Source organism: Xenopus laevis, chromosome 1S (genome assembly GCF_017654675.1).
Source record: "Xenopus laevis strain J_2021 chromosome 1S, Xenopus_laevis_v10.1, whole genome shotgun sequence".
Classification (NCBI taxonomy): Eukaryota; Metazoa; Chordata; class Amphibia; order Anura; family Pipidae; genus Xenopus; species Xenopus laevis.
Window position 1 is genome coordinate 188,708,516 of NC_054372.1, and position 27,407 is coordinate 188,735,922.

The window sequence follows — 27,407 nt, forward strand, 5'->3', positions numbered from 1 at the left end:
TGCTTTTAATTAGAGCTGAGCATCATGGGAAATTCAGTGAATAACAGCAGAGGGAGCCATAATTCACATTGATTTGGGGCAGCAGCAGTGATAACAACAGGGACTGAACAGCCACCACTGGAGCCTCTACTTTAATTAATTACCTTACAATTAGCCCCAAGAGATGGCTAAGTGCAAATGGGGTGGGGAGCGGAAAGGGTTTAGACATAATGTGATATGGCCAATACCTGCCCAGTTGTGTATGGGGATCAATAAACAATACGGGGCCACAATGTACAGAACCCATTACCAGGTAACCAGTGGGGTTAGAATTTGGGGCAAACTCTCTAACTCTGAGTTAGTCAGTGACTATAATGGGGGCCACATGGGACATAACTGTTCAGTGAGTTTTCAATTGATCCTCAGTATTCAGCTCAGATTCAAAAGCAAGTTATGACCCATGTGGCCCTATCTCAAGTCTCTGATTGGTTACTGTCTGGTAGCCAATCAGTGGAAAGCAAGAGTGTTCTGGCTATTATGTTACACATCCAGTCACTCCAGCCTTTATACATTACATTTTTGCCTAACTAACTATATTAGAAACATTTTTATTTTGCACAGCCTATCTATTTACCCAGTTTTTATTTTTATACTGCTGTTCCTTTAAAATTAACTTTTAGTATGACGTAGAGTGTGCTAGTTTGAGACAATTTGCAATTGGCTTTATTTTTTTATTATTTGTGTTTTTTGAGTTATTTAGCTTTTTTTCCCCGCAGCTCTCCAGTTTGTGGTTTCGGCCATCTGGTTGCTAGGGTCCAAATTACCATAACAACCTTGTAATGAATTCAATAAGAGACTGGAATATGAATAGGATAGGCCTGAATAGAAAAATGAGTAATAAAAAGTAGCAATACAAATAAATGTGTAACCTTACCAGGCAGTAACCAATCAGAGACTTGAGGGAGGGCCACATGGGTCATAACTTGCATTTGTTTTTAGGTGGGGTCAGTAACCCCCATTTGATAGCTGGACAGAGTGAGAAGAAGAAGGCAAACAGTTCAAAAACTATAAAAAAAAAAAATAATGAAGACCAATTGAAAAGTTGCTTAGAATGAGCTATTCTATAGGTGAAGCACCCCTTTAAGAGGGAGGGAAGACTGGGGTACAGAGCCGAAATTCTTGAAAGTAGACAAGTCAGACTTATTGCATGCTGGGTATTGTAGTCTCACATTAAACTTGACAGTCGGCCAATGAAGCAAAAACTACATTACCCAGCATGCACTGGGAGACGGAGGCTTAGCACATTAGGCCAAGAAAAACTTCGGCTGGTTTCCACGGAACAAACTTGCCAAAAACCCAAAAAGTAGCCCAAATCTGTACCTTGTCTAGTTTGTGCTTTGAAAAGCTGCCTGGGCTTTAAATTAGCGGCCCAATTTGTCTGGAAACCCAACAACCCTGCCGGGTACATTAGATTTATTACACAGCGGGTTCTGATCCAATTGGGGTGGAGCTCACGTGTCCCAGGCGCAGAGAGAGAGAGAGACGCGGAGCGATACTGAGCAGCCGCGGAACCGGCTGAAGAGAGAGAGAGAGCGAGCGAGCGATGGGCGCGTCCCCCAATGCGGGGAAGGAGGGAGGGAGCCGACTCTGACCCGCACACTCTGCTGCTCATCTACTACTCGCTCTGCTGCTGCCAGTGATACCGACGCACTGGGACTCTATTCCCCGACCCCGCGAGTGTCCGACCTCACACAGGTAGGCATCTTGTACACGGGGACATTCATCAGTCATGTGCCTGGGGATTACGGCAGCAATTGCCAGTGAGGCTTTTTGTTGTTCAACTACAAGTCCCAGGCGCCCTCAACAAAATCCAACTGTAGCATGGGGAATATTTTCATTTTCTTGGCTTTCTCAGTGAAGGAGATGCTGGGAGTTGTCTTTCATCAACAACTGTAGGAGCTGCCAGGTTGCTTGCGCATGTTGCTACCAGTTGGAATCAGTATGTAAGTTGCTCACTACTGCTGCTGCAGAACCTCTCTGAGTCTAATTGCCTGTCTTTATTATTGTCTCTAACACAGGGGATTTTATAATCAAATGCCATTGGCCCCCTGGACTGTTATAAATACCATTATCTGTGCCAATCACCTGGTGAAAATCAATCACATCCATTTCTTTCAGTTAACTTTTACTATGTTACAGCATTGCCAATTATAAGTAACTTTTCCATTGGTCTGTGTTGTGTGTTTTTTTTTTTATATAGTTTTTTTTTAATTATTTGCCTTTTTACTCCAGCTCTTTCCAATTATAGAATCGAGGTCGCTGACCCCATCTAAAAAACAAATGCTCTGTAAGGCGACTCATTTATTGATATGGATTCATTTTATTACATATTCAAACCTGTCCTATTCATATTACAGTCAAACTGCATGGTTGCTAGGGTAAGTGGGGCCATAGCAACTTCATTGCAAATTGGAGAGCTGCTGAATAAAAATCCAAATAACTCAAAAACATCCATTCCTTTAAGTTAACTTTTACTGTGTTACAGCATGGCCAATTCTAAGCAACTTTTCCATTTGTCTGTGTTGTTTTTTTCTTTTTTTTTTATATAGGTTTTAATTATTTGCCTTTTTCCCCCATTATCAAATAGGGGGTCACTGACCCCATCAAAAAAACAAATGCTGTGTAAGGGGACACTTTTATTGTTATTGATTTGTTTTATTACATATTCAGACCTCTCCTATTCATATTACAGTCAATTTAATGCATGGTTGCTAGGGTAAGTGGGGCCCTAGCAACCAGATTGCTTAAACCGCCAACTGGAGAGCTGCTGAATTAAAAGCCAAATAACTCAAAAACCACAAACAATAAAAAAATAAAAACCAATTGCAAATTGTCCCAGAATATCCCTCTCTACATCATACTAACAGTTAATTTTAAAGCTGAACAACCCCTTTAAGCAACTGCCTAATGTTCCCTGGGAAGGGAATGGGTTAATCATGCATTTCATTCCTGCAATCAGTTGCCGCCCAGTCCAGCAGCCGCGTGGTTAATTGCTAATGGCTTTGTTTTCTCTTAATACATTGGGAGCAGTTATTTCTCTTTCCAACCAGTAAATATTCTAGAGGTTTCCTATTCCACATAAAGTCAGTTTATTAGTCTCTGCCCGACACTCCTGTGTCCCAATAACTGGAGCCCGTCTCTCTCTAACCGACTTGCAAGTATGTTATAAAATAGCTAATTCTAAGCAACTTTTCAATTGGCCCTTATTATTTATTATTTATAGTTTTTTAATGATTTGCCTTCTACTTCTGACACTTTCCAACTTTCAAATAGGGGTCACTGACCCCATCCGAAAAAACAAATGCTCTGTAAGGCTACACATTTATTGTTATTGCTACTTTTTATTCCTCCTCTTTCTATTTAGGCCTCTCTTATTCATATTCCAGTCTCTTATTCAAATCAATGCATGGTTGCTAGGGGAATCTGGACCCTAGCAACCAGATGGCTGAAATTGCAAACTGGAGAGCTGCTGAATAAAAAGCTAAATAACTCAGAAACCACAAATAATAAAAAATGAAAACCAATTGCAAATTGTCTCAGAATATCCTTCTTTAATACTAAAAGTTAATTTAAAGGTGAGCAACCCCTTTAAGGGGGCACTGTCATTCCATCATTTCAACCATTTTCAGCATAAAATAGTTTATATTCACTTTTAACCCTTGCTGTTTCTTAAAGCTGCCATAGTTTTGTTTCCTTTGCTTGCTGAGCTTCCTCGTCTGCATTGCGAGTAATATATATATACATTGTGCTGCAGTACAGGGGAAACCTATATTGGAACTGGGATTTTTGGTCGGACAAATCATAGGGAATCGTTCGGTCCTTTTGTTTGGTTTCCATGGTGATTGCACAATAAATCCTAGGGCTGCTAGGCCACTCCCCATTCTGGTCACATGTCAGGGTTGTTCTAATACAGAACACTTGTTCTAATACAGAATACTGCTTGTCAATCAAACATGAGACCATCAGTTAAATCGATGACAGGTCGGCCCATGCGCTGCGTTTTAACTGTTTAGGTGCAGGTGTAGGGTTTCCCCTAATGCTCCATGCCTGTGTTTATATAACCCCTGCCCCGATGGTGTGCTCGATTGCCAGCTCTTTGGCCAAGGAACCCACATGCCACTGTCTTGGTCCAAGATTTGATAGAGAAGCAGATTTTTATAATAATCTCGATTTAACATCCGACCCCTGGTTGGCTCTGCTGCTTTGCCTGCATCATATTGGCCTATCCATAGCCTTATATTCTCCTGCCTGGGGGTTATTCCTTGACCCATAGAGCTCACACTGGTGCAGCTAAATGCCCTCGGACCCTTCTGTCTGAGAACTTATGTGTCTGGTTGGATAAGGTGAAAGCCTTGGGGGCCCCCATTCATAGGGTTTTTGGGGGGGTTCTGATTGGCTGAAGTTTCTCTTTGAGATGTTATCTGTCCCCTAACTATCCTGGCAGATGCTTTGAATCAGGACATATTGTGTTTTATCCGCCCGCCTCTCTAGAACAGATTTGCCTCTCATACCCATGAGTCTCTGGGGAACTGCTGTGCTGCCTGTGCTTCTTGCTTCTGTAGTTGGATAACGGGTTTTCAGATAACGGATCCTGTACGTGTATTTGGAAGGATCTTTATTCAAGCACATTTTCACCCCGCGGGATCCATCAGCCCCTTCTGTCAAGGTCAATATGTGGCTTTTAATGGACACTGAAAAGATACACTATTTACACAAAAAGGTTCCACTAGATTTTTATTTTCCCTTAACCAGACACTACACCGTAAAAGCTTGGCCTGCTGCAAGCACATCTTTTCATTACTGTAGATTTACAGTATGTGGGAGCTGCCATATCACTTGCATCAGCTGAGGCACAACTCTATACTCCCCAGGCCATTTTCAGCAGTTGCAGTTAATTCACACTGGGGGCAGGGTTTGTTTATGGAGTATTTAAAGGGGTGGTTCACCTTTAAGTTAACTTTTAGGGCAGAGATACACACTCAGATTCTGGGAGATTAGTCGCCCGACGACAAATCTTCTCTTCTTTGGGGCGACTTATCGCCCCGAACTGCCTTCCCCTTCTTTCCCGCCAGCTAGAATGTAAATCGCCAGCGGGATGGCACTCAGAGCGCTTAGTTTTCCGAAGTTTCCTAGTGAGGCGACTTCGGAAAACTAAGTGTTCCGAGTGCCATCCGGCCTGCGATTTTCATTCTAGCTGACGGGAAAGAAGGGGAAAGCAGTTCGGGAAGATAAGTCGCCCCAAAGAATTTTATTTGTCATCATTCTACTCAGGCCTCTCCTATTCCTATTCCAGTCTCTTATTTGATTCATTATAATGTTGCTAGGGTTATTTGGAAACTAGCAACCAGATGGCTGAAATTACAAACTAGAGAGCTGCTGAATAAAAAATGAAATAACTCAAAAACCACAAATAATAAAAAATGAAAACCAATTGCAAATTGTCATTAGTAAATCATACTAAACGTTAACTCAAAGGTGAACAACCCCTGTAAATCAATGATCCAGGGGGGCCCGGGAGGTATAGGTGGATCCATAAGACCCTAATTAATGAGCAATTTCAACATATATTGATAAAAAAAGGACACGCTCTGTATATGTTTATGGTCCAGTAACATCTAGTTACACCACTGTATTCAACTTACTGCTGGTTCTGACTACACATACCATCGCTGCGATGTTGCAGTAGTCGCCCCAAGGCTCCCATTCCCCTAATTTCTCTTTCATTACAAGTCTGTGAATCCCACTCTGTGTTAACCATTGTGGCAGTCAGAGGCTGACAGTTAGTGGTTAGTGCATATTGGAAGGTTGCCTAGAATTAAGCTTCATTAAATATATTTTGGGGGTTTATTTCCCTTATGGGATATGTTGGATTTTGTTCAGGAACCAAAACTGTCCCCAGTGACCCCAGAATCCCTAATAGAACACATTGCAGGTGCTGCTCCCATATCTTATTAATTACATTGCATATTGTCTAATCCAGCAGTATATATATATATATATATATATATATATATATATATATATATATATATATTTAATTGGGAGGGTGGAATAGGACAAGCTGCAGTTTATAGCCGTGCGAAGAATAGACATTTGCTAACCACAACTTTACATGCTATTAACCCTTTGCTTGCTACAAATTGCATCCAGGAAATTATTGCAGACGCTGAAATCTAGACAAGTTCTTTACATGGTGATCCAGGGATCAGAAATGTTGAGCAGTGGTACAAGGCATGCTGGGAGTTGTAGTTCTGCACCAGCTGTGTCTGTAATGATAAGCCAATCCATAGTGATCTAGGGGTATCTCGGTGGCTCCTGTTACTCCCCTGTTCTCCCTGCTCCAGTGTTTTGGCCATTGGAGAACTTTTGGTGGAGATTTTCTGCATTTCAATGGAGTGGCTACATTAAGTTTAAAGGAGTTTTAAACTTTAAGTGTATTATAGAATAACCATTTCTAAGTTGGTCTTCATAATTTTTTTTCTATAGAAACGTAATTATTTGCCTTCTATTTCTTTTAAGCTTTCATATGGGGGGGTCACTGACCCCATCTAAAACCAAAATGCTCTGTAAAACTATATATGTATTGTTATTGATACTTTTTATTACTTATGTGTCTATTGGGGCCTGATCCTATTCCAGTCTCTTATTCAAATCAGTGTATGGTTGCTAGGGTAACTTGGACCCCAGCAACCAGATTGCGGAAATTGCAAACTGGAAAACTGCTGAATAAAAATATCAAAATTTCAAAAACCTCAAATAATAAAAAAAAATTAAATCCAATTACAAATTGTCTCAGAATATCACTCTGCGTTATACTAAATGTTAATTTAAAGGTGAACAACCCATTTAATGTCCAAATTACTGACAGCAGGAGATGGAGCTTCTACTGCTGGTGACTGGGCGAGAGGGGCTGCAATCAGGGAGACTCCCAACAAACACAGAGGAGCTGACATGTAAAATAATTAGTGATGCACTGAATCCACTATTTTGGATTTGGCCGAACCCCCGAATCCTTTGTGAAAGATTCGGCCGAATACCGAATCCGAAGCCTAATTTGCATATGCAAATCAGTGAGGGGGAGGGAAATAGCCCCCATGGCTACACAGCAGCTTTTTATATACACTATAGTAGTACTTATCTGTTATCTACTGTGTATCCTGTGCTTGAATGGCTGCCCCCATGGCTACACAGCAGCTTGTTTATATAAACTATAGTAGTACTTATCTGTTATCTACTGTGTATCCTGTGCTTGAATGGCTGCTCCCATGGCTACACAGCAGCTTGTTTATATAAACTATAGTAGTACTTATCTGTTATCTACTGTGTATCCTGTGCTTGAATGGCTGCTCCCATGGCTACACAGCAGCTTGTTTATATAAACTATAGTAGTACTTATCCGTTATCTACTGTGTATCCTGTGCTTGAATGGCTGCTCCCATGGCTACACAGCAGCTTGTTTATATAAACTATAGTAGTACTTATCTGTTATCTACTGTGTATCCTGTGCTTGAATGGCTGCCCCCCATGGCTACACAGCAGCTTGTTTATATAAACTATAGTAGTACTTATCTGTTATCTACTGTGTATCCTGTGCTTGAATGGCTGCTCCCATGGCTACACAGCAGCTTGTTTATATAAACTATAGTAGTACTTATCTGTTATCTACTGTGTATCCTGTGCTTGAATGGCTGCTCCCATGGCTACACAGCAGCTTGTTTATATAAACTATAGTAGTACTTATCTGTTATCTACTGTGTATCCTGTGCTTGAATGGCTGCCCCCATGGCTAGACAGCAGCTTGTTTATATAAACTATAGTAGAGTTTCTGAAGCAAATACACCAGTTACTTGAAAACACTTTAATTTTTTGGGTGTTACTGTTCCTTTAAATGTGCCATTGTACTTCTTGTCTCCTCCCTCTATACCTTCCCCTTCTCCTCTTGCACCTGTTATGTGGTTCAATTCTTCTTATCACCTGTATCTTCCCAGCATGGGAGGTTTCTCTTTTCTGATACAGGTGACCCCGCCTACTTTAGCGCAGGGAACATACTGACATTTAGGGCTTCAAAACAGAATAGCAATTGTCATTTTAACCCCAGAAAAGCTACAGCCGTGAAACAAATGTAGTGGTTTCCCGAATGTCGTCCCATAACCATTAGTGTTTCTCCTGCAGATCTGACGGCACTTAAAGGCTTCTCGCTTATGTCATATCAGCAGAATTGGAATTTCTCTCAAATACCTGTTAGGCTTAGTAATTGCTCTGCAATATCCACATTCCATTTAACTGTTGTAAGTGCTTCTAGGTGACTGAACGCTACCAGGGTGCTACGTTTGTGGTTTCCATTACTTGGGTGAGCCGAAAGCTAAAAAGCATGGCCAACTGAGTGCAGCGACTTAGCGCCAGGCCCAGTGAATAATGTCATTGTTGAATGTTTCAGGGAAAAATAGATTTAATTGAAAATAAGATAATTTTTAACAAGTTATTTGTATATGGGGGATTGACCAGATGCTTTTCCTGAGATCACCCAGTCTTCACAACACCCAATGGGTGCTTTCTGCTTGTGTCATTGGCGTCTCCCTGAGCAACATGTTGGTTTTATGATTTATATTGCAGGAGGCTTTATGGACTTATTCCTGTGACTGTCGGTTCTCTAACTGGCAACATTTTGAATTGGCCACACTGACTGTATAGTTGGATAAACAAAGGGAAAAAGTATGGAATTTACACCTGTTCTTATAGGGGGTGAGTTCAGCTGTCTCACCCAAATAAGAGCAAACACCAGCATTGGCCATTGTTACAAGAAAAATATTCATGGACGGTTAAAGGGGAACTCCACCCAAACATAACTTAAGCTTTTTGAAAAGTAAACATAATTTCAAGCAACTTTGCACAAAAATAAAATCCCATTTTTACTTTCTATAATGAAAAAGAAACCTATCTCCAATATACTTTAGTTAAAAAATATGTACCGTTTTTATAAGAAACCTGACTGTATGCAGTGAAATTCTCCCTTCATTTACTGCTGTGGATAGGAATTGTCAGACGGTCCCTAACTGCTCTGAAGGGAAACAATCATACTTATGTACAGCAGGGGGAGCCCCTGCCTTACTTCCCAGCCATGCAGAACTCAAGCAGCTTTGTTCATTTCCCTGTAGAGCAGTCGGCGACTTTGTAGAGATTTGTATTGGATTTTATTTTTGCCTTTACATCCCCTTTACTGTTTCCAACTCCTGCTGCAGGGACAAAGATCATGGAGCCAGATTTAAACAGATAAACTGGGATTCTATTTGGAGGATTATTTTGCTGCAGCCGCTGGTTCTGCAGAGTTGGAGAAAGTTTGTATTAAAGGACATGTAAACCCTATAAACCCTTACCATGTTTTTAGGTTGGGCACATATTCCCCACACAAAATACATAATTGTCTCTGTATTGGGTCAGGTAGTACCTGTATCCCCTCCGTTAGCCGCACTGTAGTGTTTTCCTGAATGCAACATCTGCTTCAACCAGGCGACTACATCATCATTTATATTTACATATCCAGCCACGCCTGATGACCTTGCTCAGATGTTTTTTTTTGGTAATGTAACTTTATTAGCAAGGATGTGTAATCCTACTCACTCCTACATGTAATCACTCATGCATAAACCTGATCACTCATATGCATAATCCCACTCATACTCACAATCCCACTCACTCATATGCATAATCACACGCATAACTGTAATCCCATTTACTCATACATGTAATCCCTCTCACTCATACATGTATGAGTGGGATTATGCATATGAGTGGGATTACATGTATGGGTGGTGTTATGCATATGAGTGAGTGGGGTTATGCATAAATGATCAGGATTATGACAGATTATTCATGAGTGGGAGGAATTATGACAGATTATACATGAGTTAGTGGGATTATGCATGAGTGAGTGAACTATAAAATTCACATTAGATTACATAACACAAGACCCAGTGCAGTCTGTATATTCTGATTATTAATCTTGCTGTCTGAAATTAGTCTTGCTGTATCGGCTTCGGGCAGACATTATTTGACTTGTGCTGTTTTGATAATTTATGATTATCCCTAAGCAGCCCAGACCACACTGAGCATGTGCACAGTCTTAGTCTTGCAAATATGTTTAACAAAGTTACAAGATGGTGACTCCCTGTGGCCAATTTTGGAATCCTAAATCATTTGTTTGATTAGGCTTGTGGTGCAGTAAGTTCATGCTTATGTTTAGTATACAAAATACAGCATTTCTAGCCTTAATTTATTTTAGACTTTCCTTGTCCTTTAAAAAATATGGAGACTTTTCATGATTTTTAACGGTTTCTGACAGTTCCCTAAACCCAGCCCCTGCTCTCCTGCTGATCTGTCTGACTACTTTGCTGAGCTGTCTGACTACTGTTACTTTGTATCAACAGCCATCTGTCCTCAGCCTGCAGCCTCCAAACCCCACAATTCCCTGCACATGTGATTTCAATTAGGAACAGAACATCCCAGTGCAATGCATTGTGGGTTATGTAGTTCCTGCATGCTGTCTGTAAGATGTGGAGAAGTTGTTACAATTTGTAACATCAGTGTTTAGTCCCTCCTTCCCTGCCAGGATTTCAAATGATGCAGAAAGAGAAGAAATGTTAAACAGCTGGATTTCAGCATAGAAAATGCCATTTATTCAGACTTTTTGAAGAAACTGGTAACTGTGATGGATATATTAGGGGTTTCTGTGTTATGTGGCCTCTTTACCCAATTTTGGTTTGGAAGCCGGAGTTCCCCTTTAATGAAATATATAGCTTGGCTGTGAGTTAAATAATCTCCTGGAGGAGGTTCTTTACTGGCTGTTTATACTCCATTGAAGTTGAAGGATCAAGTCTCTAGTACTGATGAGAAGTCAGAAGCCAATGTGCGTGATCTTCACCTGCTTTGCACTCAGCATGAAACATATGGGCCACCATCTGCTCATATCATGATCCAGCCACGGGCAAAAACTTTTAGAGTCACAATTGAATCTGCTTTGAATTACAGTGTAACTTTACTATTTACTTTCCAATAATGACGGGTTCTGTTGCCTGGTAGAGGTATTGCCCCTCCATAAAGGAGAAGGAAAAGCTAAAACTAAGTAAGCTTTATCAGAAAGGTCTATATAAATACACCAGTAAACCCTCAAAGTAATGCTGCTCTGAGTCCTCTGTCAAAAGAAACACAACATTTCTTTCCTTCTATTGTGTACTCATGGGCTTCTGTATCAGACTTCCTGTTTTCAGCTTTCCAGGGCACGGGCTTGAGCATGCTCAGTTTGCTCCTCTCTCCCTCCTCCCCTCCATGCTGTAATTTGAGCCCAGAGCTATTAGTGAACAGGGAGAGACTCAGGCAGGAATTGATGTCACACCAAGCTAATATGGCAGCTGCTAACAAACAGAGACCACGTTTAGAGCTGTTAAATCAAGACCAAAGACCTGGCCAAGACGAATCCTTATTTGCATATGTTAATTAGGGGGTGTAGGGAAATCACGTGACATCATCACAAATGAAAACATTTTTCCTTTCCTGCCCCTAATTTGCATATTGAAAATTAGGGTTCGGTATTCGGCCGAATCTTTCATCAAGGATTTGGCCGAATCTCAAATAGTGGATTTGGTGCATTCCTACTCTCAACTCACCAGTGTGGTTTGCACAATCCTCTGGTGTTCCCAAAAGCCTCAGACATACTTCTCAAAAGTGGACAGAAGCACATACTCCACATATAGTAAAATAATAGTCTTTATTGACTCCACTTATAAACAGATAATTGTATCAAAACCTAGTTGGGTTTTACTCTGCTGCCTCTTCCCACCAGCTCCCACACACAGATACTACTGGATGTTTGCATCAAACAGGCTTCTGATTGGAGAAGAGAAATGCATGTTAAATCAAACCCCGGGTACGACAAAGCTCTTTGAGTTTAGGATTGCCATATCTCAGGAAATGATATTATTAAAGGAGAAGGAAAGCTACTGAAGCAGTTTATTGTCAATAGATTAGCCTCAATAGTGCAAGCTATAACACTATATTTATTCTGCAGAATGCTTTAACATACCCAAGTAAACCACTCTAGAAGCTCTCTCTGTTTGTTTAGGATAGCAGCTGCCATATTATCTTGGTGTGACATCATTTCCTGCCTGAGTCTCTCCCTGCTCACTCATAGCTCTGGGCTTAGATTACAGCAGGGAGGGGAGGAGAGAGAGAAGAGCAAACTGAGCATGCTCACGTCCAGGGCAATGAGGTTTAAGCTGAAGCAGGAAGTCTGATACAGAAGCCCATGAGTACACAATAGAAGGAAAGAAATGTGCTGTTTCTTTTGACAGAGGGCTCAGAGCAACATTACTTTGAGGGTTTACTGGTATATTTATATAGACCTTTCTGATAAAGCTTACTTAGTTTTAGCCTTTCCTTCTCCTTTAAAAAATATTCATCAGGGAGGGTGGGGGATAGTGGCATTCAGTTGGCACAGGATCACCAGTGGCACAAGGAATAAGAGCAGTTTGTTCCTGAGTTACATGAATATTATTGGGAAACTTGCCCCGTGGAGCTGTTAATAGGGTTTCTGTTCCACCGTCCCATCTCTCATGTTTTCCTAGTGTGTCAGGGAAGTGTTTATCACATCGGAATTTCGTTTCATCAGGTGTTCCACCGGCTCCACTGAGTCATGTTATTGAGCCGATCTAGTATTCCCCAAGCCAAGCAGTAATGATCATTAGTCAGGCCTACCAGGGAAGTGCTATTCCATATGGGCGTGGGGATGAGTGAAATGAAGTTGGCTTTTATTAGCCTGTTGAGCCGTTGCCCAGAAAATGGGGGCATAGATATAAATATGCACTAATTGGCTCATGGACTCGTCTTCTGGACCATAAATTCTTCTCAGAGTGGAGGGGTGGGAGGGCTCTCTAGCTTTTATTAAAGGGTTATTCACCCTGTGCTGCTTGAGTGGAAATATACACAGGTATGGGATCTCTTATCCGGAAACCCGTTATCCAGAAAGCTCCAAATTATGGAATGGCCGTCTCCCATAGACTCTGTTTTATCCAAATAATCCAAATTTTTAAAAATGATTTCCTTTTTTTTTCTGAAGTGATAAAACTGTAGCTTGTACGTGATCCCAACTAAGATATAATTAATCCTTATTGGAAGCAAAACCAGCCTATTGGGTTGGGTTTTTAATGTTTAGATGATTTTCTAGTAGACTTAAATAATATGCAAATTACAGAAAGGCACGTTATCCGGAAAACCCCAGGTCTTGTTATGCGTAATGCATTTCCATGATTTAAAATTTTCTGGATATTACACCATTTTTTCCCCCTGGTCCCCTGAAAATGTAAAATGAGGGTTCTACTATATATATGTATGTATGTATGTGTGTGTGTGTATATGTGTATATATAGATTTTGTGTTTTACCTTGAGTTGTTGGTACCTAGTGATGGGCGAATAAATTTGGCTGTCACTAATTCGCTGCAAATTTCCACATTCGGCGCTGGCGAAAATTTTCAAAACGTGCGTCCGAAAAGTCGATTGTGTCAAAATCGCCGCGCGTCAACATTGTTCAGACGCCCATTGACTTTTTTTGGACACGGGCGTCAATTTTTTGAGTTTCACAATTTTTTCGCAAATTTTTCGCAGAAATTCACCAATCACTATTGGTAGCGGCACATCTGCAAACTCTCCCCAGTGTTTCCCTTTATAGGGCCACCGTATTACTTGCTTTTATTGCCAATTACAAACCTCCTTGCCATTAGCAGAAAAACTGTAGCGTATTCTCTGTCCCCCTCGTGCCTGGAAGCGAGCACAATTTCTTTCGGACCCTTAATGGTAATTGGATTTTATGTGAACATTTAACGTTAAAAATAATAAATGACTCCTGCCCTGGTTGTGGCTTCTTTTCCCCCGGGGGGAACGTCACAACTTTCAGAGGTCGACATCATTCTGTGTAGCTTGGCACATGCCAGCAGCGTTGCATTAAACAGGCGGCTTCTGGGCAGATGGAAAGGACATTACCCAGCAGTGCCAACAGGTTTCCTTCTCTTGGCTGCCTTTCTATATAGTGGGCCAGAAATTGTCTTAAAGGGCAAGTATGACCCTTTAATAATGAGAAGTGAGGGGTGGTGAGCTCCCTGCCAATGAAAACAAGTCGGATATTTCTTATTGATACACTTGGTTAATGCGATGCTGCTTGATGTTGGTGTTTGTATCTCTAGTCTCTTGGATTGTAAACTCTGAAGGTAAGAGATACTCTTTGCCCTATGGGATTCCTCCTGGGAGGCCCCATACCCAGGCCAAGAAGCTGCTCTTTCAATCTGGAGTTGGCAGATTTTATTGGCCCTATTTAGGGGCCCAGTACTACTAAGCAAGCAGGGGGCCCAAATTATTTCCCCATTGTTACCTGAGCCCTGCTGACAGGCAGAACGGAGCCCCAATAAAATGAATGCCCCCCACCCACTCAAACATACCCAAATCCACCCACACCCCATTATTTCAAAACCCCACCCACTCTGTACAAGCCACACCCTTTTGTGTCTTGCGATTCGTACCCCCTCTGATTGCAGCCCTGGTCCCATGTATAGGCACCTAATGTTCTGGGAGTTGTAGTAGAAGGACTTGTGGGGGTGCTGGGCATGTTGGATATACAGTATGACCACTCCACTCTTTTTTTATTTGCTTTTAAATATTTAGTTGAATCCATGTTCTTTGTGCAATGTTCAGGGCTCCGCAAAGGCATATCTTTCTCTTTGATCTCCTGCACTGAACAGCACTTAGATACATTTGTAACAACTTAAGATAAGCAAAGACACAATTGTAACAATTTAAGATAAGCAAAGAAACAATTGTAACAATTTAAGATAAGGAAATATCTTGGGGAAACTGTGACTTGCAGCTGAAAGGGCAATTCACCTTCATTAGCAAAACTCTAACACATTAAAAACCACAAAAATGTGTTCAAACTTTCATAACCTGCCCAAATTTTGTAAAATGAACATGGTCCCTCTTTCTATTTCCAAAATGTTGGGAGGTATGGCCAAGCTGCTGCAGTGACAGATGTTCATGGGGAATAATGCAGGAATAATGCAGATTAGAGGAGTTGGCCCATCAGATATTCTGTTTATTCCCTGCTCTGGAATTGGGTCACATTGCCCGGGATTCCCATTTTTTTCACGTTTGTGGAGATAAACACGTCAGGCTTGTTTCAACAACTTGACAATGAGTTGTGGAATTTTCTCCTGGTGAGGTTTGATACTTTATTCTCCTGATTTTACAGCTCGTTACTTCTAATTTACCCTTTAACTCTATCTAGGCCCTTAATAGAAATCTTACAGCTGGGAAGGTAAGGCAGCTCCTACATTGAAAGGGTTAACCAAAAATACTATATAATGAAGGGGACTCCAGACTTCAAATGGGAATAAATAGACGCCCTTGTAAGGGTCAGGGCACACAGGCAGATTCGGGGAGTTTAGTTGCCCTGGCGACAAATCTCCTCTTCATCGGGGTGACAATATCCCCAAACTGCCTTCCCCTACCTTCCCGCCGGCTATGATAAAAAATCGGCAGTGGGATGGCACTCGCGGTGCTTCGTTTTCCAAGGTCGCCCGAAGTTTCCCTGTGAGGCAACTTCAGGCGGTTTCGGAAAAAGAAGCGCCGCGAGTGCCATCCCTCTGGCAATTATTCATTAAAGCTGGCGGAAAGGCAGGTCTGGCAGATTGTCGCCCGAAGAAGAGGCGATTTGTCGCCAGGGTAACTAATCTCCCCGATTCTGCCCGTGTGTCCTTAGCCTAAAGGGGCCACAATACCCTTTAGTTTTCCTACAGGGGGAGATTATGTGTCAGCTCTGAATCAATGTAAAAGTGTAATTACCAGTGAGTCTGTAGGGGAGAAACACACTGACATGGCCAGGCATTTATGTACAGGTGTGGGACCTATTATACAGAAAGCTTAGGCCCTGTAGTTTTCTGGATACATTTCTGTAATTTAGATCTCCATACATTGTTTACATACAATTAATTTAAACATTAACTAAACCCGAGAGGTTTGCCTCTAATAAGGATTAATTGTATCTTTGATTAGACCAAGTACAAGGTACTGGTTTATTATTACAGGTACGAGACCTGTTATCCAGAATGCTCAGGACCTGGGGTTTTCTGGATTCTGAATCTTTTCGTTATTTGGGTCTTCATATTGTCTACTAGCAAATCATGTAACATTAAATAAACCCAGTAGGCTGGTTTTGCTTTCAATAAGGATTAATTATATACACTGGACTCTTTTATTATTATTATTATTATTATTATTATTATTATTATTATTACAGAGAAATTAAATAATTTTTTAAAAATTTGCATTATTTGGATAAAACAGGGTCTATGGGAGGTGGCCTTACTGTAACTCGGAGCGTTCTGGATAATGGGTTTCCGGATTACGGATCCCAAAAATCTGAATTATTTAATTAAAATGGAGTTTGTGGGAGATGGTCTCCCTGTAGGAGCTTTATGGATAACCGGTTTCTGGATAACAGATCCCATAGCTGTATTGCTATGAATCCCTGAGCAAGAAGCCCCCCTTATATCTTTAATAGAGGGACCCATATGTAATTAAAATGCCCAGAATAAATGCAGACTTGTGTTAGACTGATAATCAATATAATTTATCATGATAACTTATATAATCAATATAATAATATATATATATATATTTTAATTAGCTATAAACATGATAGATACTGCATGGTTCTGCCTTATCCATTGCATGTGCCCAACCAGTGTGGTTCTCGTGCCTGTGGGCAGTGCTGTGTATCTATACTATACAGTAACTGTCAGAGAAGGAAGAATTGGAGTTATCTCAGGAATTTAGATAAAGTGCTAAGAATTAGATGGTAGTTGGCTGAGTCCCAAATAGCCTAATACATAAGCCAAGTTGTGTGAATGGTGCCCAGTGCCAGCGCTTGGGTGTGTGCCACGTGTTTAACCCTCTCCTCTCTGGCACCGGAGGGAGCGAACGTTCTCCAGTAGGAAACGAACCTGAATGTTTTATTATAACCAGAAAGTGCATTGCAGGCAGAATGGCATTTTGCTGATGTTTCAAGCCCTGGAAGGGATATAGAACTCTGTCTGGGAGATATTCCTCGCTAGCTATAGTATAATTAGACTATATAATCAAAATGGGGTGTGGCTTGTTGGGGGATCATTTGGACTTTTGCCTGGTCCTACTTAACAATAACTGGCTTGGGTTAAGGACTGTGTTGTCCATAACATGGTAAATTAAAAGGGCGCTTCATCTTTAAGTTAACATTTAGGGGCATATTTATCAAGGGTCGAATTTGAAAAACTTTGAAATTCTAATTCAAAAAGACCAACAGAAATTAAGTGGTTTTTTTTTAAAAATAAAAAATTAAAAATTCAAATCATTTATTAGGACATACAGATGACCGCCTAAATTAATTTCATTTTTTAATCATTATTTTGGCCTTTACTTTTGGAGAAAACACACAACTTTTTGTTGTAATAAAGGTGAATTGCCCTTTAAGCTGCCGTTTTGGAATTTTGAGCCCATGGACTGGGGCGAACTGTCTCCCTACAATAATTTTCTTTTTGTTTCTTTCTTTTTGATTAATAATGGTACTTTTATTGGCACTGCGCACCAAAAAAATTTTGACAATTCACCTTCATTAGCAAAACTGTAATAACACATAAAAACCACAGAAATGCGTTCAAACTTTCATAACGTCCGAATTTTGTAAAATTAACTTGGTAATTAGGGGTGTGGCCACAAAATGGGTGTTGCCAAAAATATTGACCCACTATAGAATGGTAAATCTTTTTGTTCATCTTTCTATTTCCAAAATGTTGGCAGGTGTGTGTCTGTGCTGTATCTGACGCACATTTGCTGAGTGGGTAACGGGTTCTTCTCCTCTGCTGCAGAAAACACCATGTGCACCATTGATCCGATACTCAATTTATTGTTATTGCAGAAGAACCTTTCATTTCTACTGATGGGGCACCAAACAAAGATTGCTTTAATGAAACTTTTTACTTTTTTTTTTTTTGAGTCCCAAAGCAGCTGATGAGCCTAAAAATAAATGGGAGTTCTAATAATGTCTGGAGCAAAGCCAGAAAAGACAATTAAAGGGCAACAGATCTGCTGGTCGGGGCTTGGAACATTCTGAGATCTGTCAAAACAAAATCAGCTGTTCAGCACCTTCTTATTGTGGGGCCCCCCGTGTCTCATTACTGTGCCTGTCCCAGGCTTGGGTGCTTAGGGGATGGGGGTGGCTGGGCTCACACTCTCCTGACAGATGCAGCTAATAAAACCTCAGTGATTTGTTTGCTATTTTGGAAGGACTTATTCCACTTCCCTGTGTGTTTTCTTTAATCGATACCCTTGTTTCATAATGACCCCCTTGTTTATAATCCAGTCTGCAATTTTTGCACAGACTTTGATAGTGTTGGGTTTCTTTCCTGCTATATAAACGCTCAGACTGTGTATATTTATGTGTTTTAAAAGTTTAATGGTTTGTTTGTTGTGCCACTGAAAAGCATTCTTAAAGGAGAAGGAAAGGCTAAAATTAAGTAAGCTTTATCAGAAAGGTCTATATAAATACACCAGTAACCCTCAAAGTAATGCTGCTCTGAGTCCTCTGTCAAAAGAAACACAGCATTTCCTTCCTATTGTGTACTCATGGGCTTCTGTATCAGACTTCCTGTTTTCAGTTTAAACCTCTAGGGCTAGGGCTTGAGCATGCTCAGTTTGTTCCTCTGCCCCTCCCTTCTCCCCTCCCTGCTGTAATCTGAGCCCAGAACTATAAGTGAGCAGGAAGAGACTCGGGTAGGAAGAGATGTCACAGCAAGCTAATATGTCAACTTCTATCCTAAACAAACAAACAGTGTCTAGAACTGTTTAATCAGTATGGTAAAGAATTCTGCAGAGTAAATATAGCATTCTAGCTGGCACTATTGTGGCTAATCTATTGGCATAAACTGTCTTGGAATTTACCTTCTCCTTCTTCTCTGCAGAGACACGTGCAGATTCAGGGAGATTAGTTGCCCGGAGATAAATCTCCTCTTCTTCTGGTAATCTCCCTGAACTGCCTTCCCGCCAGCTAGAATCTAAATTGCTGGTGGGATGGCACTCTGAGTACTTTGAGCCTTGGGTGTAACTAAAGTTATACATGTGTATACATCTAAGAAGCCTGCCGTAAGGCTAATGGCACATGGGCTGGTTTTATTTCAGAAAGCAAATAAAAGTAATATGGGTATGGGACCTGTTATCCAGAATGCTCGGGACCTAGGGTTTTCCAGATAAGGGATCTTTCTGGTTTTGCTCCCAATAAGGATTAATTATATCTTAGTTTGGATCAAGTACAAGCTACTGTTTTATTATTACAGAGAAAAGGAAATCATTTTTTAAAATTTGGAATATTTAATTATAATGGAGTCTGTGCGGGGTGGTGGCTTTTCCATAATTTGGAGCTTTCTGGATAACAGGTTTTCAGATAACAGACCCCATACCTGTACCAGGAAATACAATTTTTTTTTTTTTTGGAAATGTGAAAAATACTGAATTACATTTTCTTTTTTTTACGATTCTAAGAAGTTTAATTTTTAGTGAGTTTCAGCCAGATGCAACCAAGTTGGTTATTACATATAAAGTCGCATCCTGGAACTCTCAGCACTGACCCTCCCCGATAAACACTTTGCACTTAGGGAGGGGGATTTAATGTTTAAACAGATTTCAGTAATCAGAAAGCGACTGCTTTAACTCTACGACCCCAAGAAACCTCAAGTTTATTAGGGCAGGGGAATATTAGTGAGACATTTATGGAAAATCAACTTTGGACTTTAGTTTGGACTTTTATGGGGGGGGGATGTTTAAGGGTTAATTATTGAGCAAGTGTTTATCAAGGATTACCATTTCCATTTTGCACTGGCAACTTGTTTCTTAATCTAAGAAAACCATGGTCACTAGTAAGGACAGAGCAGTTGGACTGGAAATTAGCGGGGTGCTTTCAGTGCTCATGTCACACTCTTGCTATATCCATAAATAAGTGTAAGCTGGCAGAAATAAACTGACACTTTGTCCCGTCCATAAGGTCCACGTATGGTCTGGAGGCCCCCAACACCTATAGATTTATCCACCTGACTGCCCAGCGCTCCGCCCCTGCCTGGCTCACATACACACTGACGACCCCACAATTACAACCCCCCTGCCGCTGTGTCCTAGGCACAAAGGATACCTCCCAACTGACCCGTTATTCGCGGGACAGTCACGATTTTGACATCTCATTCTAGAGTCCTGCAGCGGGTCGGGTACCTGCAAAAACCTGCGGTAAAAGTTTCGGGAGCGAGTATAGTCGTGGGTCGACGGTTCTCCGGGTTTGCGTATCTTTTCAATAGCGAGTTTTACTCTTTTTTTTTTTCTGATCACGCCTACTTCTAATGATGTCACTTGCGGTTTACAATGACAGTACATCTGGTTTCTTGATGTTTAGCGGATCGGGTTGCGGATAAGGTACTTGTGGGTCGGGTAGCGCATCCAAGCTGGCAAGTATGCGGGTCGGGTTTAACAAATTGGTTCCGCGCAGGACTCTAGCTCAATCTGCAGTCCTGGTTTGTTACTGAAATGTCCCGACTTTCTCTTTGATCCCCTGCACTGAACAGCCAGAAGGAGATACAAAGTCTGGCAGAGACTCCAGAATACGTGGCAGGTGCACTTGGATATATTTGTAACAATTTAAGATAAGCAAAGAAGCAATTGTAACAATTTAAGATAAGCAGATCTCTGGGGGAAACTTTGCAGCTTAAAGGGCAATTCACCTTTATTTGCAAAACTGTAATAACTGAGAATGACGTGTTCAAATTTTCATAACCTGCCAAATTTTATACAAAGATCATGGTAATTAGGGGGTGTGGCCACTGTTTTGTCCCTCTTTCTGCCTACCCCTAGTTCCAACCCTGCATCTATCTGGTAGGACTCAAAATCCCATTTTTTGGGGACTGCATTGGTGTATTATAGGTGCTCTCCATGACCAAACTGTGAGCCCCAAGGCAACCAATCAAAAAGAATGACTGGGTCCATCATGTGTGTGTGGTCAAATCAGACGCATATCTTGTTTGGTGACCTCAACATACAGTGGTGTGAAAAACTATTTGCCCCCTTCCTGATTTCTTATTCTTTTGCATGTTTGTCACACAAAATGTTTCTGATCATCAAACACATTTAACTATTAGTCAAAGATAACACAAGTAAACACAAAATGCAGTTTTTAAATGAGGGTTTTTATTATTTAGGGAGAAAAGAAATCCAAACCTGTGTGAAAAAGTAATTGCCCCCTGAACCTAATAACTGGTTGGGCCACCCTTAGCAGCAATAACTGCAATCAAGCGTTTGCGATAACCTGCAACGAGTCTTTTACAGCGCTCTGGAGGAATTTTGGTCCACTCATCTTTGCAGAATTGTTGTAATTCAGCTTTATTTGAGGGTTTTCTAGCATGAACCGCCTTTTTAAGGTCATGCCACAACATCTCAATAGGATTCAGGTCAGGACTTTGACTAGGCCACTCCAAAGTCTTCATTTTGTTTTTCTTCAGCCATTCAGAGGTGGATTTGCTGGTGTGTTTTGGGTCATTGTCCTGCTGCAGCACCCAAGATCGCTTCAGCTTAAGTTGACGAACAGATGGCCGGACATTCTCCTTCAGGATTTTTTGGTAGACAGTAGAGTTAATGGTTCCATCTATCACAGCAAGTCTTCCAGGTCCTGAAGCAGCAAAACAACCCCAGACCATCACACTACCACCACCATATTTTACTGTTGGTATGATGTTCTTTTTCTGAAATGCTGTGTTACTTTTACGCCAGATGTAACGGGACGCGCACCTTCCAAAAAGTTCAACTTTTGTCTCGTCGGTCCACAGGGTATTTTCCCAAAAGTCTTGGCAATCATTGAGATGTTTTTTAGCAAAATTGAGACGAGCCTTAATGTTCTTTTTGCTTAAAAGTGGTTTGTGCCTTGGAAATGTGCCATGCAGGCCGTTTTTGCCCAGTCTCTTTCTTATGGTGGAGTCGTGAACACTGACCTTAATTGAGGCAAGTGAGGCCTGCAGTTCTTTAGATGTTGTCCTGGGGTCTTTTGTGGCCTCTCGGATGAGTTGTCTCTGCGCTCTTGGGGTCATTTTGGTCGGCCGGCCACTCCTGGGAAGGTTCACCACTGTTCCATGTTTTTGCCATTTGTGGATAATGGCTCTCACTGTGGTTCGCTGGAGTCCCAAAGCTTTAGAAATGGCTTTATAACCTTTGAAATTGAACTCAGGTGTGATAAACCACAGTTAAGTTATTTTTTAACAAGGGGGGCAATCACTTTTTCACACAGGCCCATGTAGATTTGGAGTTTTTTTTCTCCCTTAATAACGTAAACCTTCATTTAAAAACTGCATTTTGTGTTCAATTATGTTATCTTTGACTAATAGTTAACGGTTTTTGATGAGCAGAAACATTTAAGTGTGACAAACATGCAAAAGAATAAGAAATCAGGAAGGGGGCAAATAGTTTTTCACACCACTGTATGAGCGGATTTCAAGGTTTATGGCCAGTATAAGTGGAAATAAATATTGTTTGCTCTTTGCTATGGATAGGGAACCTTCAGCACCCAGGAATTCTAGTTCTACAACAGCAGAATCACCCGAGTATCCCTCTCTCTGTGTAAATCCAAAGCTTAATTGAAGCAAATCAATTTCGTTCTCCTGATCTCGTCTCCAGTGCTGGAGAAACTCTTGAAGAAATTGCCCTTAAAATTACACCGTAGTCACATGTGGGTTGAGAAGATATGAAAAATAGCCCTTATTTACATATACCAAAAAAACTCTCGCTTTCTGCCATGTTTTGTCTAGGGAAAAAAATATTCTTTGTAATGGAAATATAAACCCTCAAAACAAATAAGCAATTTATTTTTTCCTTTAAGGGTTCAACTGAACTTGAAACAACAGCGCCACATGCAGTTCATTTCAGCTGAAAATGTATTTAGTGAGAAATGGAAAGTCTTGCGATGATCAGAATTAACCAGAAAAAAGCCAGTGGACTCTTCTCTGCTCACTAACTATATTTTCTAAGCAGAGTAACACCCCAGACTTTAATTTTCCATATAGAGCTTTGTGCAAGTACTGAACCTGAGCATTTACTGTTTCAGAGCTATTAAGAACATTTTACTTTTGTCTTAAGTAGAATTCAGAAATCATTTGACACCTGTATTATAGATACTCTCAAAATACATGTTTTCTGGTACATCTATGGGATCCGTTATCCAGATACCCGTTATCCGAAAGCTCAGAATTACGGAAAGGCCGTCTCGAAATAATCCAAATTTTTTAAAATAATTTCCTTTTTCTGTGTAATAATAAAACCGTACCTTGTACTTGATCCAACCTAAGATATAATTAATCCTTATTAGAGGCAAAACAATCTTGTTGAGTTTCTTTAATTTTAACATAATTTTCAAGTAGACTTCAGGTAAAAAGATCCAAATTACGGAAAGATACGTTATCCAGAAAACCTCAGAAAAACTGGTCCCATACCTGTATAGGGATTTTCTGTAATAAAGGAGAGATGGCAGCAAACTGCAGCAATAAAAAAAAAAAAGTTCTGCTTCAAAGAACGTCCTATAATTCTTTTTTTTCTAAATATTTTTTCCTCACTGGTAGGGTCGGTGGACCCCTCCTTTCCCTCGACATGCTATAATTGTAAATCAGCCCAAGGAGGGATAATTATGTGCTATAAACCGGCTAAATTGCCTATAAAGTGAGCAGAGAGCGTGTTGCTGAGAGGTCAGACACTGACGTTCCTGCATCCGAGTGCTAAAAGGAAAAGCGTTCTGCCGAGAGACGTGTAAATATGAAATCTCGGAATATTCGCGCCTCCTGTCTGTAGGGATTAGATGGTAGGATTGGCCATTAGCACAACGTCCCTGGCATCAGCTCTATCTATTTCCCACGCTGCTGCTTTCACTATTGTGTTTATCAGCTTCCCCTGAGCCTCCCAGCCAAGCAGTGAGTGAGATTTTCATTCTCTGTGTTCCCCGATTGAACTCTATTCCTTCTCATTCTCATTCTGATAAATAGGGATGCTGCAAGGCTATTAAAGGAGAACTAAAGCTTAACTAAAAAAAGTAGCTAGAAATGTTGTACATTGTTTTGTGCTTCTGTACCAGCCCAAGGCAACCACAGCCCTTTAGCAGTAAAGATCTGTGTATCCAAAGATGCCCCAGTAGCTCCCCATCTTCTTTTCTGCTGATTCACTGCACATGCTCTGTGCTGCTGTCACTTACTGAGCTTAGGGACCCACTCACAATATACAGTACACATAGAATAGAAATGTCACAATATAAGGCTGATTAGTAATTAATACACATAATTACTACATGGCAGCACAGAAACCAGTGCAATTAGCATCAGAATTTAATAATCAGCAAACCTGTAGCATCAGCTTATATTACAGCCAGGGAAGCTCATTTTCTGCTGGATAATTAGTGACGAGCCCTAAGCTTAGCTTCTCAACAGCCAATCAGAACCCACTGAGCATGTGAGTGTCACAGACACTTTCCAAGATGGTGACCCCCTGTGACAAGTTTGAAGTCCTGGATTATTGCTGCTATTGACAAGCTGAAACTTTAGCCTTGTGCAATAAGTTCACTATATAAAATTACATTTTTAGCCATATTCATTTTTAGGGTTTAGTTCTCCTTTAAGGGATAACCAAAGCCTAAACATTAAATGGCTAAAATGTCTGTACTTTATATACTGAACTAAGTATACCATCAATACTCAGGCCTTCATGAATCTTGTAATGCCATCTACTGAGTGTCAGCGGCACTGCACATGCTCAGTTTGCTCTAGGCAGCAGGTGAGACAATAAGCTCAGGGGTTGTCAGAAATCATCAAGCAGAAAATTAGGTTTATACACTGGTTTCTGAGCTGTCATGTAATGTGAATCTGAATTCATTCCTAATTCTATTCTATGTGTACTGTATATTGTGAGTGGCTCCCTAAGCTCAGTAAGTGACAGCAGCACAGAGCATGTGCAGTGAATCGGCAGAAAAGAAGATGGGCAGCTACTGGGGCATCTTTGGAGGTCTTAGCCTGGTACTGGTGGTTCACACTTTTAGTATGTTATAGAATGGCCAATTCTAAGCAACTTTTCAGTAGGTCTGCATAATTTTTTGGGGGTCATTGACCCCATGTAAAAAATGTTCTGTCTACAAATCTGTTATAAATCTACATATTTGTACTCATCTTCGATTCAGGCCTCTCCTATATTTATTCTAGCCTCAGATTAATTCATGGTTGCTACCAAAATGTTGTCCATAGTGAAAACTTATTGCAAATTGTCTCAGAATATCACACTCTTCTAATCATACTAAAAGTTGGCTCAAAGGCGAATAACCCCTTTAATTCCAAAACGTAATTCATAGCATTTGTAGCCTATCTCTTTGTAAAACTTTTGTTTTCCTTTAATTATGAGAACCTTGAGTCAGTATTCCTAAGCAATGTGTTAGTAATAAGTTCTCCAGGTGGGCATCTTTACTAAAATGATATGGTATGGGACCTGTTATCCAGAATGCTCGGGACCTGGGGTTTTCTGGATAATGGATCTTCCTGTAATATGGATCCTCATACCTTAAGTCTACTAGAACATCACGTAAACATTAAATAAACCCAAAAGGGCTGGTTTTGCTTCCAATAAGGATTAATTATATCTTAGTTGGAATCAAGTACAAGCGACTGTTTTATTATTACAGAGAAAAAGCAAATCATCTTTAAAAATCTGGATTATTTGATTCTAATGGAGTCTATGGGAGATGGCCATTCTATAATTTGGAACTTTCTGGATAATGGGTTTCTGGATAACCGATCTTGTACCTCTCTGTGTGTGTGTATATTTATATGTATAATTTAATATAACTGGGTATAGGGATGACACCTTTTGACTTGTTGAAATCCAGGCGGGGGTGGGTAACGGCCTGTGGACGAGTGGGGGTGAAGCTCACAAATGTGTATTTTATAGAGTTAGTTGCTGGGTTTACTGAACTCTGAAATCAGAAAGTGGTTGAATGATGGAAGAGTGGAAAATAAATAGGAAAGTATTGAATTCTAAGTAATAATCCAACAGTGGGCTCAAGCCTCAGGACATTGTTACAAAAGTATCTTAGAAGCTGCTGTGGCTGTTCTGGGCTCTCTGCCAAAAGCCAATCAAGTTTGAGACTTTGTTTTTTTTTTTCTGGCTGTTCAGTGCAGAGAAAAACTGGACTTTCCAGTACAAACGAGGGACGGCAGGTTGAGCTGTCAACAGGCCCGGATTTGCGGCAAGGCCGCATAGGCCCGGGCCTAGGGCGGCAAAAAAATAGGGACGGCATGCCGCCCAGCCGCATTATGGGGACGTGTGCGTCCCCATTCAATTACAGCAGCTGCGCCGGCGTTTTTTCGCCGGCGCGCTGGGAAGGGGAGGTGTCGGAGGGCTCTAGGACCGCGCGGCCGCCTGATCGGACCGCGCGGCCTAGGGGCGTCCGGCACTGGCTGCCAAAAAGGGGACTGTCCCTCTGAAAACAGAAAAGTTGGGAGATATGAAATGGGTTACTAGGGGCGGCAAAAAGGCGCTCCTGGTACCTTTAAGAGCCGAATTGGTGGTTTTTAAACCAGAAATTCAGCTTTACTAGTGCAATAGAGCCAAGGCCGGCCTTAAAAATGGTGCGCCCCTAGGCCACTCTCCCCCCTTTCTTATTCCCGACCTCCTCGTGCACATCCCTGTCCCCTATCAGTTTACACACTTCCTTGCGCTTGACTCGCCTGTTCCCGACCTGCTTGCACACACCCAGATTTACATAGTAGGGGCCCCTAACCCATCTGCATTGATCTGCTCATTTCACTAAAGCTTTAGGTGATAGTTCTGAACAGAAGTAGGAGGCAGTGTTGGTTATTGGTGGGACCTTGTAATTCCCAACAACAGATTTGTCAACACAAAAGTCAACAACATCTGAATTTGTGTTGTGTAATCGTGGAGAATGGCTGCGCTGGGCTGCATCAAGTGGATATACTTTATCATGATTACTTTTGGTGCCCTCTTTCATTTTTATTTTAATTATATTCATAAACAAACATATAAACAAAGATACAAAGATAAATAGAAGAAAAGGGGGAAGTGTCAAGGGCCATAATAAGTAGAGTCACTGATCAGGCCTCTTTATTTTTAATGTTGAATGTCTGGTGACTGCGGGTGGGTTGGAGTTGCTTGTTCCAGTTCAGCACTGCTTTCTAAATCACCCTCATTTAGCAATTAGAAATAGACTGGATTCTTTTAATTTGGGAAA

The 27,407-nt window shown here is 41.0% G+C and overlaps 1 protein-coding gene across 3 annotated transcripts in view; it reads left to right on the forward strand.

Annotated features, from left to right (window-relative positions):
• The first annotated feature begins 1,124 nt into the window (after positions 1 to 1,124).
• The window catches only part of pdzd2.S (PDZ domain containing 2 S homeolog), a 200,281-nt gene continuing 173,998 nt past the window's right edge, over positions 1,125 to 27,407 (forward strand). For 2 of the 3 annotated variants that reach the window (XM_018244540.2, XM_018244542.2), the window contains exon 1: positions 1,126 to 1,734. The gene's annotated coding sequence lies outside the window, so the exon portion shown is untranslated. Of the gene's footprint in view, positions 1,735 to 27,407 lie in introns of all 3 variants that reach the window. The other variant, XM_018244541.2, reaches the window with a different exon arrangement.